The sequence below is a fragment of the Ornithodoros turicata genome, chromosome 1 (genome assembly GCF_037126465.1).
Source record: "Ornithodoros turicata isolate Travis chromosome 1, ASM3712646v1, whole genome shotgun sequence".
Lineage (NCBI taxonomy): Eukaryota > Metazoa > Arthropoda > Arachnida > Ixodida > Argasidae > Ornithodoros > Ornithodoros turicata.
Genome location: NC_088201.1, coordinates 209710945 through 209725031, shown reverse-complemented (window position 1 = coordinate 209725031; position 14087 = coordinate 209710945). Strand labels below are relative to the sequence as shown.

General features: G+C 44.1%; 1 long non-coding RNA gene across 1 annotated transcript; it reads left to right on the top strand.

Annotated features, from left to right (window-relative positions):
* Positions 1-3731: 3731 nt before the first annotated feature.
* On the top strand, positions 3732-6108 carry LOC135375982 (uncharacterized). The gene is made up of 2 exons (XR_010417468.1): positions 3732-4664; positions 5440-6108. It is a non-coding gene; the product is annotated as an uncharacterized LOC135375982 (long non-coding RNA).
* The last annotated feature ends 7979 nt before the right edge of the window (positions 6109-14087 follow it).

Genomic DNA, 14087 nt, shown 5'->3' with positions numbered 1-14087 from the left:
ATACATGTCTGTGCCGTCTTTTGACGATGGCAGGATAATTATTGACCTGAGGAATAATATGGATTTATGTGGTTGTGAAAATAGACTTTGTGTTGGTGAGTGTGAAAATGTTAGTATGTGTGTGCGTGCCTGTGTGTGTGCGCGCGCGCACGCGCTGGGACCCCACTTGACAAGTAAGTGTTTGCCTTTTCGTGTGGCACGAGTGATACACTTATGTACTATTGCGTTAAATAGTGGTTTAAAAAATAAGGGCAGTCGCGTTTGCATTGCTATCTGTAGGATAGGACGAGCGTTTTTAATGGAATTGCCTCGTGAACCTGGCGAAGTCTTTGTTTTGGCCAGGGTATTTTATGAGTGCCCGACGCCGGTCCTGCTGTTGTTTGTTTGTTTGTTAGTATGTATCTGTCACGTTCGTAGCGCTGTTCAAGCGCTAGCCGCGTAGCGATACGCGGTGATTCTCCGATTATTCCTGAGCGGTACCGACTTAAGCCTTTTCCCTGCTCACTTAAGGAAATTTGTGTATCCCTGTCCTGTGACACAAATGCGTGTAATGTTTCGCGGTTCTTTTCTTCTGTCACTGTTTTTACTCAGAATGTAGGTGAGGGGGGAAAAAGTCAGCATCCAGGTAGAGCAGGAGAAAGCCGCTCGGCAGAGGAGAGTTCATGAGAATGGAATTTGTTTGTTTTTTGTTATATATCGTTGAGTGTCAGTATTCACTAGAGGTGTGCGAATATTCGAACTTTCGAATATTGTTCGAATATTGTTGATATTCGAACCCTATTCGTATTCGAAAATTTGATAATCGAGAAATTCGAATATTCGAAAATTTCGAATAATGGAGCACAAGCGCCAGCATTCCCGCTAAAATGAATAGAATTCCAGGTATTGGGACTAATCTTGCGAAAATTCCACGTTTGGCACGTCCTTAGCGCGATTTCCAATTGGAATCGGACTTCATGTGCATCCAGCAAAACCGCAAGTTGGCTTTACAGCATGCTTCCGCACATTGCGTGCAGCCAACTTTAAGGCACAACGTCTGGAAGGCTACCTAGCCGATTTGATTTTTTTTTTATGTGTGCTTTCGTTATTTTTTAAAAGATAATACAGACTCGAAGAAGTGTTTGTTTGTTTGTTAGTATGTGTCTGTCACCTTCGTAGCGCTGTTCAGGCTTTATTTTCTTTGCAAAAATTCAGACTTTATGGTATTAAGCTGTTCGAGTAGAAGTGACTTTCCGTGCTCGCTTAAGATAGATTGTGTATCCCTGTCCTGTGGTTTCTTCACGCAGGGCCAATGCAAATGAGTATTTAGCATTATGCAATAATTATCTGATAGCAGAAATGGGTGTCTTTGTCACAGTTTATTAGCGTGTGCGTCGTTATTTTATTTATTTTTTTCTCTTATAGCTATGCGAGCAAAAGTGCGTGTAATATTTCGCTGCTCTTTTCTTATTTTCTCTACTTTTTATGTAGAAGAAAGCCTCCTACGTAAAAGCTGAATAGTGTTCTACCAGTGGAAGTGGGGTTGTTTGTTTGATTTTGTTCGATATCTTAACGAAGTAAGCAGAGCTTAATTTTGCAGGTTTTTGAGCAGAAATGCTGGTATCTGAGCACGGAGTACAAATTTCTATATTTCTCTGCTCCCTAAGAAAATTTGTACGTCGTTTTCCAAGCAGACCGCGTTTAGTTTACGCAAAATAGAAAAATGAAGTTGTGTATGCTCTATGATGATCCGCCGCAGGCTTAGGCCTTTTCCCCGATCACCAGTGTTTTCGCATTCGATGCCGCATGTCTAGACTTGTTCAGTAGTGTTGCAATTTTTACCCTTCGCTAATATCTTGTTGTTGTCGTCGTCTTGTGTTAGACGTTGAGCTTCGTAGCGATGTGCGGTAACGCTACGATTATTCCTGAGCGCTCCGTGTGTTTAATGCGTTGTCCTCTGTGCGTGCATGCGTGTGCTTTTTTTTTCTCCTGATTTGTGACGTCATCGTGGCATGTCTGGACTTGTTTAGCAGTGTTGCAGTTCTTCCCGCTGCTAGTATGTTGTTGCTGTCATGTTGTGCTAGCCGCGTGGCGATGTGTGGTGACCTGAGGTCTTCAGCCTTTTCCCTGCTCACCTAAGGAAATTTGTGTATCCCTGTCCTGTGCTTTCTTTACGCAAGGGCAATGCGTCTGTGTATGTGGCACTATCAGATACCAGACATGAGTGTCTTTTTCTTGGTTTATTGGCATATGCTTCAGGTTTTTTAAGTCAAGCAAATGTGCGTGTAATATTTCGCTGCTCTTTTCTTATTTTCTCTACTTTTTATGTAGAAGAAAGCCTCCTGCGTAAAAGCTGAATAGTGTTCTACCAGTGGAAGTGGAGTTGTTTGTTTGATTTTGTTCGATATCTTGACGAAGTAAGCAGTGTTTAATTTTGCAGGTTTTTGAGCAGAAATGCTGGTATCTGAGCACGGAGTAGAAATATTTCTCTGCTCCTTAAGAAAATTTGTACGTCGTTTTCCAAGCAGACCGCGTTTAGTTTACGCAAAATAGAAAAAATGAAGTTGTGTACGCTCTATGATGATCCGCCGCAGGCTTAGGCCTTTTCCCCGATGAGCAGTGTTTTGTATGCGATGTCGCATGTCTGGACTTGTTCGGTAGTGTTGCAATTTTTACCCTTCGCTAATATCTTGTTGGTGTCGTCTTGTGTTAGACGTTTAGCTTCGTAGCGATGTGCGGTGACGCTACGATTATTCCTGAGCGCTCCGTGTGTTTAATGCGTTGTCCTCTGTGCGTGCGTGCGTGCGTGCGTGCGTGTGCTTTTTTTCGTTTTGCTTTTTTTTTCTTCCTGATTTGTGACGCCATCGTGGCATGTCTGGACTTGTTTAGCAGTGTAGCAGTTCTTCCCGCTGCTAGTATCTTGTTGGTGTCATGTTGTGCTAGCCGCGTGGCGATGTGTCGTGACCTGTGGTCTTAAGCCTTTTCCCTGCTCACCTAAGGAAATTTGTGTATCCGTGTCCTGTGCTTTCTTTGCGACAATGCGTCTGTGTATGTGGCACTATCAGATACCAGACATGAGTGCCTTTTTCTTGGTTTATTGGCATATGCTTCAGGTCGAGCACAAGCGCGCGCAATTTTTCGCTGCTCTCTTCTTCAAATCACAGATTTTACGCAGAAGAAAGTCGCATGGTGCAGCTGAGAAGAGGGTTTCTCTGATTGTTTGTTTGATTTTGTTGGGTGTTCGATATGTTGAGGAAGTCAGCTGTTAAAGGTATCCGTGAAGAAATGCTTGCATCTGAGCGCAGGATAGGAATTCCTGAAGCACGGCACCCTCAGTGTAAATTAATTATTTTGGATATGAGTCTGCTTCCCTGCATGACAAGGCTGAAATGGGAAGAGAGAAAAAATTGGAGCGCTTCATTAGTAGCGATCCAAGTAATAGGGCAATTATAGTTTCCATAGAAAGTTGGGCTCCTAAAATTATAGTTTAGTTGTAGTTTTTCTAAACTGCAATGCAATAATCATTAATATAGTATAGGAATGCCATCGTGTTCCCGTAAAGGCGTTCTGTCTTGTGCTTTCGCGCGTTTTTGCTCGCAATGCGCGAATGGAACTTTGCCCACCCGGCTTCCGCGCCTTTTTTGCTCGCAGGTGTAGCCTCAGACAACGAATGTATGAGCATAGAAAGGGTCATGTATTACATAAGCCTGGAGGTGATGTTGAGTGGTCTCACTTATTATTCTAAAAGAGCAGTGGCAGTTTACTGTAATTCTAATGACCATGATGAGCCTTTGGGGTGAAAATCGTTAATATGCGGGGTGCTTTTTGTTGAATTTTAATGAGAGAATCAATGTCATTAAGAGTAGGACAAAGGAAATAATCTTGCGATTCAATAAATAATAGGAGTCTTTGCCGGTGTCTTCTTCTTCAGACAGGATGTGATGACGTCACGCAGTCTGTAGCAATGCATTGACCGTTACTGGAAAAAAGTGTGGCAATAGAAAAATAGTGTGTATTGTCCTGGGCAGATTTATGATGAGCACTGTTTTTGAATAAGAAGAAATAGTTTGATGCTGGTTTCCTTCTTTGTTTCTTTTCGCTTTTTCCCCCCTTGTCTGACAAACATGTGCTGACATGCCTGGGCTTGTTCTGACATGCTTTCCTTCTGCATGTAGTTTTTTTCCTTTTGTACAAGGCATATTCTTGACGATAGTGCTGCCTTGAATGGGAGTAGAGCAATTCTTAATAATTTTGCGATTCATTTAGTTCAGAGAGTAACCGCGAGGGGGACAGGTGTGTGACTTTATGTCTTGCTGAACCTTTTTTTTTTTCCCTGTACAGTAAGACTTTGGGAATGAAATGCTACAATCTCCTCTTGTCTATGGTGTTTTTCTGCAATAGTTCCCTACGCAATCATTATAGTAGAATAAAGGAAATAATCTAGGGATAGTGATTCAATAAATAACAGGTGCCCTGTCTAGAGCGTACGCGTCCTTGAGCCACGCACCTGCATGATGACCGCATACCGAGAGACTATTGTTTCAGGTTGACCTTGTCTAGAGGAGCATTAGTGGAAAAAAACTGTGTAGCCCTGAGACAATAGGATGATGTCTGGACCAATGAGACTGGCCTGCAGGGGACGCAAGGATTCACTTCTCTCTTGGACACTGGCGGATGTAGACACGGTAATTATGATCCTGGCAATTGCGTTGATCGTCAGTAGAAGAGCGTAGCTTAGGTGGGGTTCTGTCTGCCTCTGATGGGGTGCGGATGTGTGGTTCGTCACTGGTGAATGGTGTTCGACGATGCAGGTGGATTTTGTGACGAGCGGATTTACAATGAGGGAATGTAGTGTACGTGTCCGATGATAGTGAGCGTCTTTTCACTCTGTTCAAGTGTTCGTTTTCCTCTGTTGCCCAACAGTCGTGCGAATTTGTCCTGACGTGTCCTGACATGCCCCGATATGCATGGTTTCCTTTGTTAACGCTTTGTATTTTGTCTTTTTTGACAAGGAACATTGTCGTCTTGACGATAGTGCTGCCCTGAGTTCTGCGCGCGTTGATTTGTTGAGTGCCTAGTCCTCTTATTAGCCGTTGATGGGGTTACATGTTGGGATATTTTGTTCTTTTGCAAGTCTCATTTAGTAAGACTTTGGAATTCCTACGATCAGCTTTCATGCATGGTGCTCTTCTGCAATAGTTTCCTATGCAATCGTTATAGAAGAATAAAGGAAATAACCTTGGGATAGTGATTCAATAAATAATAGGTCCCCTGTCTAGAGCGCACGCGTCCTTGAGCCACGCAGGTGCATGAGGACGTCATACCGTGGCTTCACTGCAGATTGACCTTGTCTAGAGGAGCATTAGTGAAAAAAAAACAGTGTAGCCCTGAGACAATAGGATGATGTCTGGACCAATGAGAACGGCCAGCAGGGGGCGCAGGAATGCTCTTCTCTCTTAGCCTCTCGCAGGTGGCGGTAGGAGCGCGCAGAGGGCGCTACGAGCGCGCGCATGCGTAGCACCCGTAGAGTGGCGTTTACGTCAGTCCACCTCTGGCTCTCGTTGGGAGAAGACGTGCGGTCGTTCGCTCCGTCGTCACTTGATCCCTGGCTGTCGACGAGAGCGGACGCTCCGTCGCAGCGGGGAAAAAGGTGAGTGATTTACCGATGTTTGCGCGTTGTTTTACCGTGCTCGTGTTAAGCCTTTTCTCGCATGTTTAGACTTGTTTAGCGGTGTCCAAGCCTGTTGACGCACGTTTACCATCGTGTGGTTCCCGCCTTGTGTTAGCCGCGAAGTGTTGTGACGCTGTGGTTAGGCCTAGTCGATTGCCTTAAGCCTTTTCCCCCAATGTGTAGTGTTTTCTCCGTGCTGTTTAGCAGTAGCGGTTAGGCCTTTTCCCCGCGCTCTGGCATGCTTAGACTTGTCGAGCAGTGTTGCCATTTTTACGTGTCGCTAGTACTTTCTTGTTCTCTGTGTTTCTCGTATAGAGCTACGATGCTGGCGCCATCTGGTGTGATGCCTTGGAACTAGCGTGCCACCTGCCTCTGCAACCGTCGTGCTCCAGTCGCCCCGGCGTGATTTCTTCAAGATGGCGTCGTTGATTTTCAAATAAAACCTTTCCTACTGTCTGCTTCCTTTCTATCTAGTTTTTTATTTCCTACAACCCGAGTTTTACATAGAAAATCCACGACAAGTATTGCACTGAGTCAGATTTTGCCAAATTTCAAAATTTTAAAAATTTAAATTTTTTAAAAAATTTTTAAAATTTTAAAAAAAAATTTAAAGTAATTTTAAAATAATTTAAAGTAAAATGTGCAATACTTGCCGTGGATTTTCTGTGTAAATCTTGGGTTGTTCCATTACTACTCGACAAATCACTCGTTGGTCATCGCTAAACATGGGGGGGGGCACGGCAAACATGCGAGAAAAGGAGCGCGGCAAATCACTCACTTTTCCCCCGCGGCGACTGCTCATCAGCCAGGCAGAAACTAAGCAGGCACGGGAACTGCGGAGCAACCGAGCACACGTCTGCTCTTCACGACAGCCAGCGAGCAACTGACTGACTGAGGTGGCGCGGTGCGGCAGCTACGCATACGCGCGCGCGCGCTCCTAGCGCCCTCTGCGCGCTCCAACCGCCACCTGCGGCGACCACCTGCGAGAGGCTAAGACAGAAGAGCATTCCTGCGCCCTCTTCTTGCGTTGCTCATTGGTTGTGACGTCATCCCATTGTCTCAGGGCTACCCTGCTTTTTTTTCACACAGTTGACACAACTGGACAAGGTCAATCTGCAATGAAGCCATGGCATGACGTCATCATGCACCTGTGTGGCTCAAGGATGCGTGCGCTCTAGACAGGGGACCTATTATTTATTGAATCACTATCCCAAGATTATTTCCTTTATTTTTCTATAACGATTGAATAGGAAACTATTGCAGAAGAGCACCATGCATGAAAGCTGATCGTAGGAATTCCAAAGCCTTACTAAATGAGACTTGCAAAAGAACAAAATATACACACACCTGTCCCCCTCGCGGTTACTCTCTGAACTAAAAGAATCGCAAAATTATTAAGAATAGCTCTACTCCCATTCAAGGCAGCACTATCGTCATCGTCAAGAATATTTCTTGTACAAAAAGAAAAAAACTACATGAAGAAGGAAAGCATGTCAGAACACGACAGAGCATTTCAGCGCATGTTTGTCAGACAACAAGGGGGAAAAAAGCAAAAAGAAACAAAGAAGAAAACCAGCATCAAACTATTTCAAAGCACACGCACTCCTCTTATTCAAAAACAGTGCTCATCATAAATTCGTCCAGGACAATACGCACCATTTTTCTATTGCTACACTTTTTTCCAGTAACGGTCAATGCATTGCTACAGACTGCGTGACGTCATCACATCCTGTCTAAAGAAGACAGCGGCAAAGACAAAGACTCCTATTATTTATTGAATCGCAAGATTATTTCCTTTGTCCTACTCTTCATGACATTCATTCTCTCATTAAAATTCAACAAAACAGCACTGCGCATATTAACGATTTTCGCCCCAAAGGCTCATTAGAATTACAGTAAACTACCACTGCTCTTTAAAATAATAAGTGAGTCCACTCAACATCACCTCCAGGCTTATGTAATATATGACCCTTTCTATGCTCATACATTCGTTGTCTGAGGCTACAGCTGCGAGCAAAAAGGCGCGAAAGCCGGGGGCAAAGTTCCATTCGCGCATTGCGAGCAAAAAGGCGCGAAAGCCGGGGAGCAAAGTTCCATTCGCGCATGCCAAAGCACAAGACAGAACGCCTTTACGGGAACATGATGGCATTCCCACCATATTAATGATTTTCTACCTTGCATTGCAGTTTAGAAAAACTACTACAACACTGTAATTTTAGGAGTCCATTAAAATTCTATTTTCTATGGAAACTATAATTGCCCTATTACTTGGATCGCTATTAATGAAGCACTCCAATTTTTTCTCTCTTCCAATTTCAGCCTTGTCATGCAGTGAAGCAGACTCACATCCAAAATAATTAATTTACACTGAGGGTGCCGTGCTTCAGGAATTCCTATCCTGCGCTCAGATGCAAGCATTTTTTCACGAATACCCTTAACAGCTGACTTCCTCAACATACCGAGCTCCTAACAACATCTAATAAACAATCAGAGAAACCCTCTTCTCAGCTGTACCATGCGACTTTCTTCTGCGTAAAATTGGTGATTTGAGGAAGAGAGCAGCGACAAAAATTGCGTGCACTTGTGCTTGACTTAAAAAACCTGAAGCATACGCTAATAAACTAAGAAAAAGACACTCATGTCTGTCTGGTATCTGATAGTGCCACATACACAGATGCATTGCCCTTGCGTAAAGAAAGCACAGGACAGGGATACACAATTTGCCTTAGCTGAGCAGGGAAAAGGCTTAAGACCTCAGGTCACCACACATCGCCACGCGGGTAGCACAACATGACACCAACAAGATACTAGCAGCGGGGAGAACTGCAACACTGCTAAACAAGTCCAGACATGCCATGATGACGTCACAAATCAGGAAAAAAGCACGCATGCACGCACACAGGCATAATAATGCATAGAGGCATAATAACGCATTAAACACACGGAGCGCTCAGGAATAATCATAGCATTACCGCACATCGCTACGAAGCTCAACGTCTAACACAAGATGACAGCAACAAGATATTAGCGAAGGGTAAAAATTGCAACGCTACTGAATAAGTCCAGACATGCGACATCGCATACAAAACACTGCTCATCGGGGAAAAGGCCTAAGCCTGCGGCGGATCATCTAGAGCATACACAACTTCATTTTTCTATTTCACGTATAGTAAACGCGGTCTGCTTGGAAAACGACGTACCAGTTTCCTTAGGGAGCAGAGAAATATAGAAATTTCTACTCAGTGCTCAGATACCAGCATTTCTGCTCAAAAACCTGCAAAATTAAGCACTGCATACTTCGTCAAGATATCGAACACCCAACAAAATCAAACAAACAACCCTACTTCCATTGATAGAACACTATTCAGCTTTTACGCAGGAGGCTTTCTTCTACATAAAAGTAGAGAAAATAAGAAAAGACCAGCAAAAAATTCCACGCACTTTTGCTCGCATAGCTATAAGAGAAAAAAAAATAACGACACACTCGCTAATAAACTGTGACAAAGACACCCATTTCTGTTATCAGATAATTATTTCATAATGGTAAATACTCATTTCCATTGTCCCTGCATGAAGAAAGCACAGGACAGGGATACACAATTTATCTTAAGTGAGCAGGGAAAGTCACTTCTACTCGAACAGCTTAATACCATAAAGTCTGAATTTTTGCACAGAAAATAAAGCTTGAACAGCGCTACGAACGGGACAGACACATACTAACAAACAAACAAACACTTCTATTCGTTTCTATTTATAAAGGCGTAAACCACACTGCAAGAACAAAGCACACTGCTTCAGGAAAGCGTATCAAATGCAACGCAACAGGACCGGCTCTCATAAAATAGCCTGCCCAAAACAAAGACTTCAACAGGTTCGCGATGCAATTCCATTAAGAACGCTCTCGGTCTATCCTACAGATAGCAATGCAAGCGCTGCTACCCTTATTTTTTAAACCACTATTCTACGCAATAGTACATAAATGTATCACTCGTGTCACATGAAAAGGCACACACAAAGAACTTAGTTGTCAAATGGGATCCCTGGTTCAGAAAAGCGCGCGCGCCCGCGCACACACACAGACACACACTCACATTTTCACACTCACAAATACAGTCTATTCTCACAATCACATAAATCCATATTATTCCTCAGGTCAATAATTATCGTACCATCGTCAAAAGATGGCTCACTGTTGTATGCGATCGCAAAGCGATAGCTTCCTCGTTCCGGATGTAATAGTATATCGCCACTCGACCGACGCGAACCAAAAAAGAAAGAAAGGAATGCACGTTCGCTATACCTCCACGAAGAAAACGGTGCCGTGCTTCTATGCAGCGATCATCATACAGGAGTGAATTCTCTTCTTCGTTTTCCTTTTATTTTCTTGCACCCATATATTTTGTAAGAATACTATAGAGACCCAACAGAGCAGTGCGCTCCCATCACCACGCCTTGGGATGACCTTACACACCCGAAGCCTTTTCTGAATACATTCTGCTGGCGCTGGAATAAAAAGTGCGTGTAATTTTTCGCTGCTCTTTTCTTATTTTCTCTACTTTTATGTAGAAGAAAGCTTCCTGCGTAAGAGCTGAATAGTGTTCTATCAGTGGAAGTGGGGTTGTTTGTTTGATTTTATTGGGTGTTCGATATCTCGACGAAGTAAGCAGTGCTTAATTTTGCAGGTTTTTGAGCAGAAATGCTGGTATCTGAGCACGGGGTAGAAATTTCAATATTTCTCTGCTTCCTAAGAAAATTTGTACGCCGTTTTCCAAGCAAACTGCGTTTAGTTTACGCGAAATAGAAAAATGACGTTGTGCATGCTCTATGATGATCCGCGGCAGGCTTAGGCCTTTTCCCCGATGAGCAGTGTTTTGTATGCGATGTCGCATGTCTGGACTTGTTCAGTAGTGTTGCAATTTTACCCTTCGCTAATATCTTGTTGTTGTCGTCTCGTGTTAGACGTTGAGCTTCGTAGCGATGTGCGGTAACGCTACGATTATTCCTGAGCGCTCTGTGTGTTTAATGCGTTGTCCTCTGTGCGTGCATGCGTGTGCTTTTTCCTGATTTGTGACGTCACCATAGCATGTCTGGACTTGTTTAGCAGTGTTGCAGTTCTTTCCGCTGCTAGTATCTTGTTGGTGTCATGTTGTGCTAGCCGCGTGGCGATGTGTGATGACCTGAGGTCTTAAGCCTTTTCCCTGCTCACCTAAGGAAATTTGTGTATCTCTGTCCTGTGCTTTCTTTACACAAGGGCAATGCATCTGTGCATGTGGCACTATCAGATACCAGACATGAGTGTCTTTTTCTTAGTTTATTAGCATATGCTTCAGGTTTTTTAAGTCAAGCACAAGTGCACGCAATTTTTCACTGCTCTCTTCCTCAAATCACCGATTTTACGCAGAAGAAAGTCGCATGGTACAGCTGAGAAGAGGGTTTCTCTGATTGTTTGTTAGATGTTGTTAGGAGCTCGGTATGTTGAGGAAGTCAGCTGTTAAAGGTATCCGTGAAGAAATGCTTGCATCTGAGCGCAGGATAGGAATTCCTGAAGCACGGCACGCTCAGTGTAAATTAATTATTTTGGATGTGAGTCTGCTTCACTGCATGACAAGGCTGAAATGGGAAGCGAGAAAAAATTGGAGCGCTTCATTAATAGCGATCCAAGTAATAGGGCAATTATAGTTTCCATAGAAAGTTGGATTTTAATGGGCTCCTAAAACTGCAACGCAAGGTAGAAAATTATTAATATGGTGGGAATGCCATCATGTTCCCGTAAAGGCGTTCTGTCTTGTGCTTTGGCGTGCGCAAATGGAACTTTGCACCCGGCTTTCGCGCCTTTTTGCTCGCAGGTGTAGCCTCAGACAACGAATGTATGAGCATAGAAAGGGTCATGTATTACATAAGCCTGGAGGTGATGTTGAATGGACTCACTTATTATTTTAAACAGCAGTGGTAGTTTACTGTAATTCTAATGACCATGATGAGCCTTTGGGGTGAAAATCGTTAATATGCACGGTGCTTTTTTGTTGAATTTTAATGAGAGAATGAATGTCATTAAGAGTAGGACAAAGGAAATAATCTTGCAATTCAATAAATAATCGGAGTCTTTGTCTTTGCCGCTGTCTTTTTCAGACAGGTTGTGATGACGTCACGCAGTCTGTAGCAATGCATTGACCGTTACTGGAAAAAAGTGTAGCAATAGAAAAATGGTGTGTATTGTCCTGGACGGATTTATGATGAGCACTGTTTTTGAATAAGAGGAGTGTGTGTGCTTAGAAATAGTTTGATGCTGGTTTTCTTCTTTGTTTCTTTTCGCTTTTTTCCCCCCTTGTTGTCTGACAAACATGTGCTGACATGCTCTGACCTGTTCTGACATGCTTTCCTTCTACATGTAGTTTTTCTTTTTGTACAAGGAATATTCTTGACGATGACGATAGTGCTGCCTTGAATGAGAGTAGAGCTACTCTTAATAATTTTGCGATTCATTTAGTTCAGAGAGTAACCACAAGGTGGACAGGTGTGTGACTTTATTCAGGAGGAACAAAGCGTCATTATTCAGTTAGCTCCATGGCTCTCGGCTCGGATGGACATGTCTTGCTGAATCATTATTTTGTTTTTTCCTGTACAGTAAGACTTCAGGAATGAAATGCTACAATCTCCTCTTATCTATGGTGTTTTTCTGCAATAGTTCCCTACGCAATCATTATAGTAGAATAAAGGAAATAATCTAGGGATAGTGATTCAATAAATAACAGGTCCCCTGTCTAGAGCGTAAGCATCCTTGAGCCACGAACCTGCATGATGACGTCATACCGCAACACTATTGTTTCAGGTTGACCTTGTCTAGAGGAGCATTAGTGGAAAAAAAAACAGTGCAGCCGTGAGGTAATAGGGCAACGTCACGACCAAAGAGAACGGCCTGCAGGGGGCGCAAGGATTCACTTCTCTCTTGGACACTGGTGGGTCTGGACACGCTAATTCTGCTTCTAGCAATTGTGTTGGCCGTCAGTGGAAGATCTTAGTTTCGCTGGGGTTCTGTCTGCCTCTGATGGGGTGCGGATGTGTGGTTCGTCACTGGTGAATGGTGTTCGACGATGCAGGTGGATTTTGTAACGAGCTGATTTACAATGAGGGAATGTAGTGTACGTGTCCGATGATAGTGAGTGTCTTTTCACTCTGTTCAAGTGTTTGTTTTCCTCTGCTGCCCAGCAGTCGTGCAATTTGTGCTGGCGTGTTCTGACATGCCCCGATATGCATGCTTTCTTTTGTTGACGCTTTGTATTTTTTCTTTTTTGACAAGGAACATTGTTGTCTTGATAATAGTGCTGCCCTGAATGGGAATAGTGCTATTCTTAATAATTTCGCGATTAAATTAGTTCAGAAATCAACCGCAAGAGGGACAGATGCATGACTTTATAGAGGAGAAAAAGCATTATGACTCAGTTCCGTGCCTGGCTGTCAGATAGAGTAGACGCATCGTTCTGCACTCCTTGTTACCCGTACTCTGTGTTGATTTGTTGAGTGCCTAGTCCTCTTATTAGCCGTTGATGGAGTTACGTGTTAGGATATTTTGTTCTTTTGCAAGTCTCATTTAGTAAGACTTTGGAATTCCTATGATCAGCTTTCATGCATGGTGCTTTTCTGCAATAGTTTCCTGTTTAATCGTTATAGAAGAATAAAGGAAATAATCTTGGGATAGTGATTCATTAAATAATAGTCCCCTGTCTAGAGCGCACGCGTCCTTGAGCTACGCAGATGCATGATGACATCATGCCATGGCTTCATTGCAGATTGACCTTGGCCAGTTGTGTTCTGACTGTGTGAAAAAAAAAAAGCAGGGTAGCCCTGAGACAATGGGATGACGTCACGATCAATGAGCAACGCAAGAAGAGGGTGCAGGAATCCTCTTCTCTCTTAGCCTCTCGCAGGTGGTCGCCGCAGGTGGCGGTAGGAGCAGAGGGCGCTAGGAGCGCGCGCGCGCGCATGTGCGTAGCTGCCGCAGCACGTCGCCTCAGTCGGTTGCTCGCTGGCTGTCGTGGAGAGCAGACGTGTGCTCGGTTGCTCCGCAGACCCCGCGCTCGCTCACTTTCTGGCTGACTGTCGCGAAGAGCAGACGTCGCCTCAGTCAGTTGCTCGCTGGCTGTTGTGGAGAGCAGCCGTGTGCTCGGTTGCTCCGCAGACCCTGCGCTCGCTCACTTTCTGGCTGGCTGTCGCGGAGAGCAGACGTGTGCTCGGTTGCTTCGCAGTCGCCGCGCCCGCTCAGTTTCTGCCTGGCTGATGAGCAGTCGCCGCGTGGGAAAAGGTGGATGATTTGCCGCGCTCCTTTTCTCGCATGTTCGCCGTGCCCCCAGGGTTTAGCGCTGACCAACGAGTGATTTGTCGATGTTTGACCGCGCTCGTGTTAAGCCTTTTCTTGCATGTTTAGACTTGTTTAGCGGAG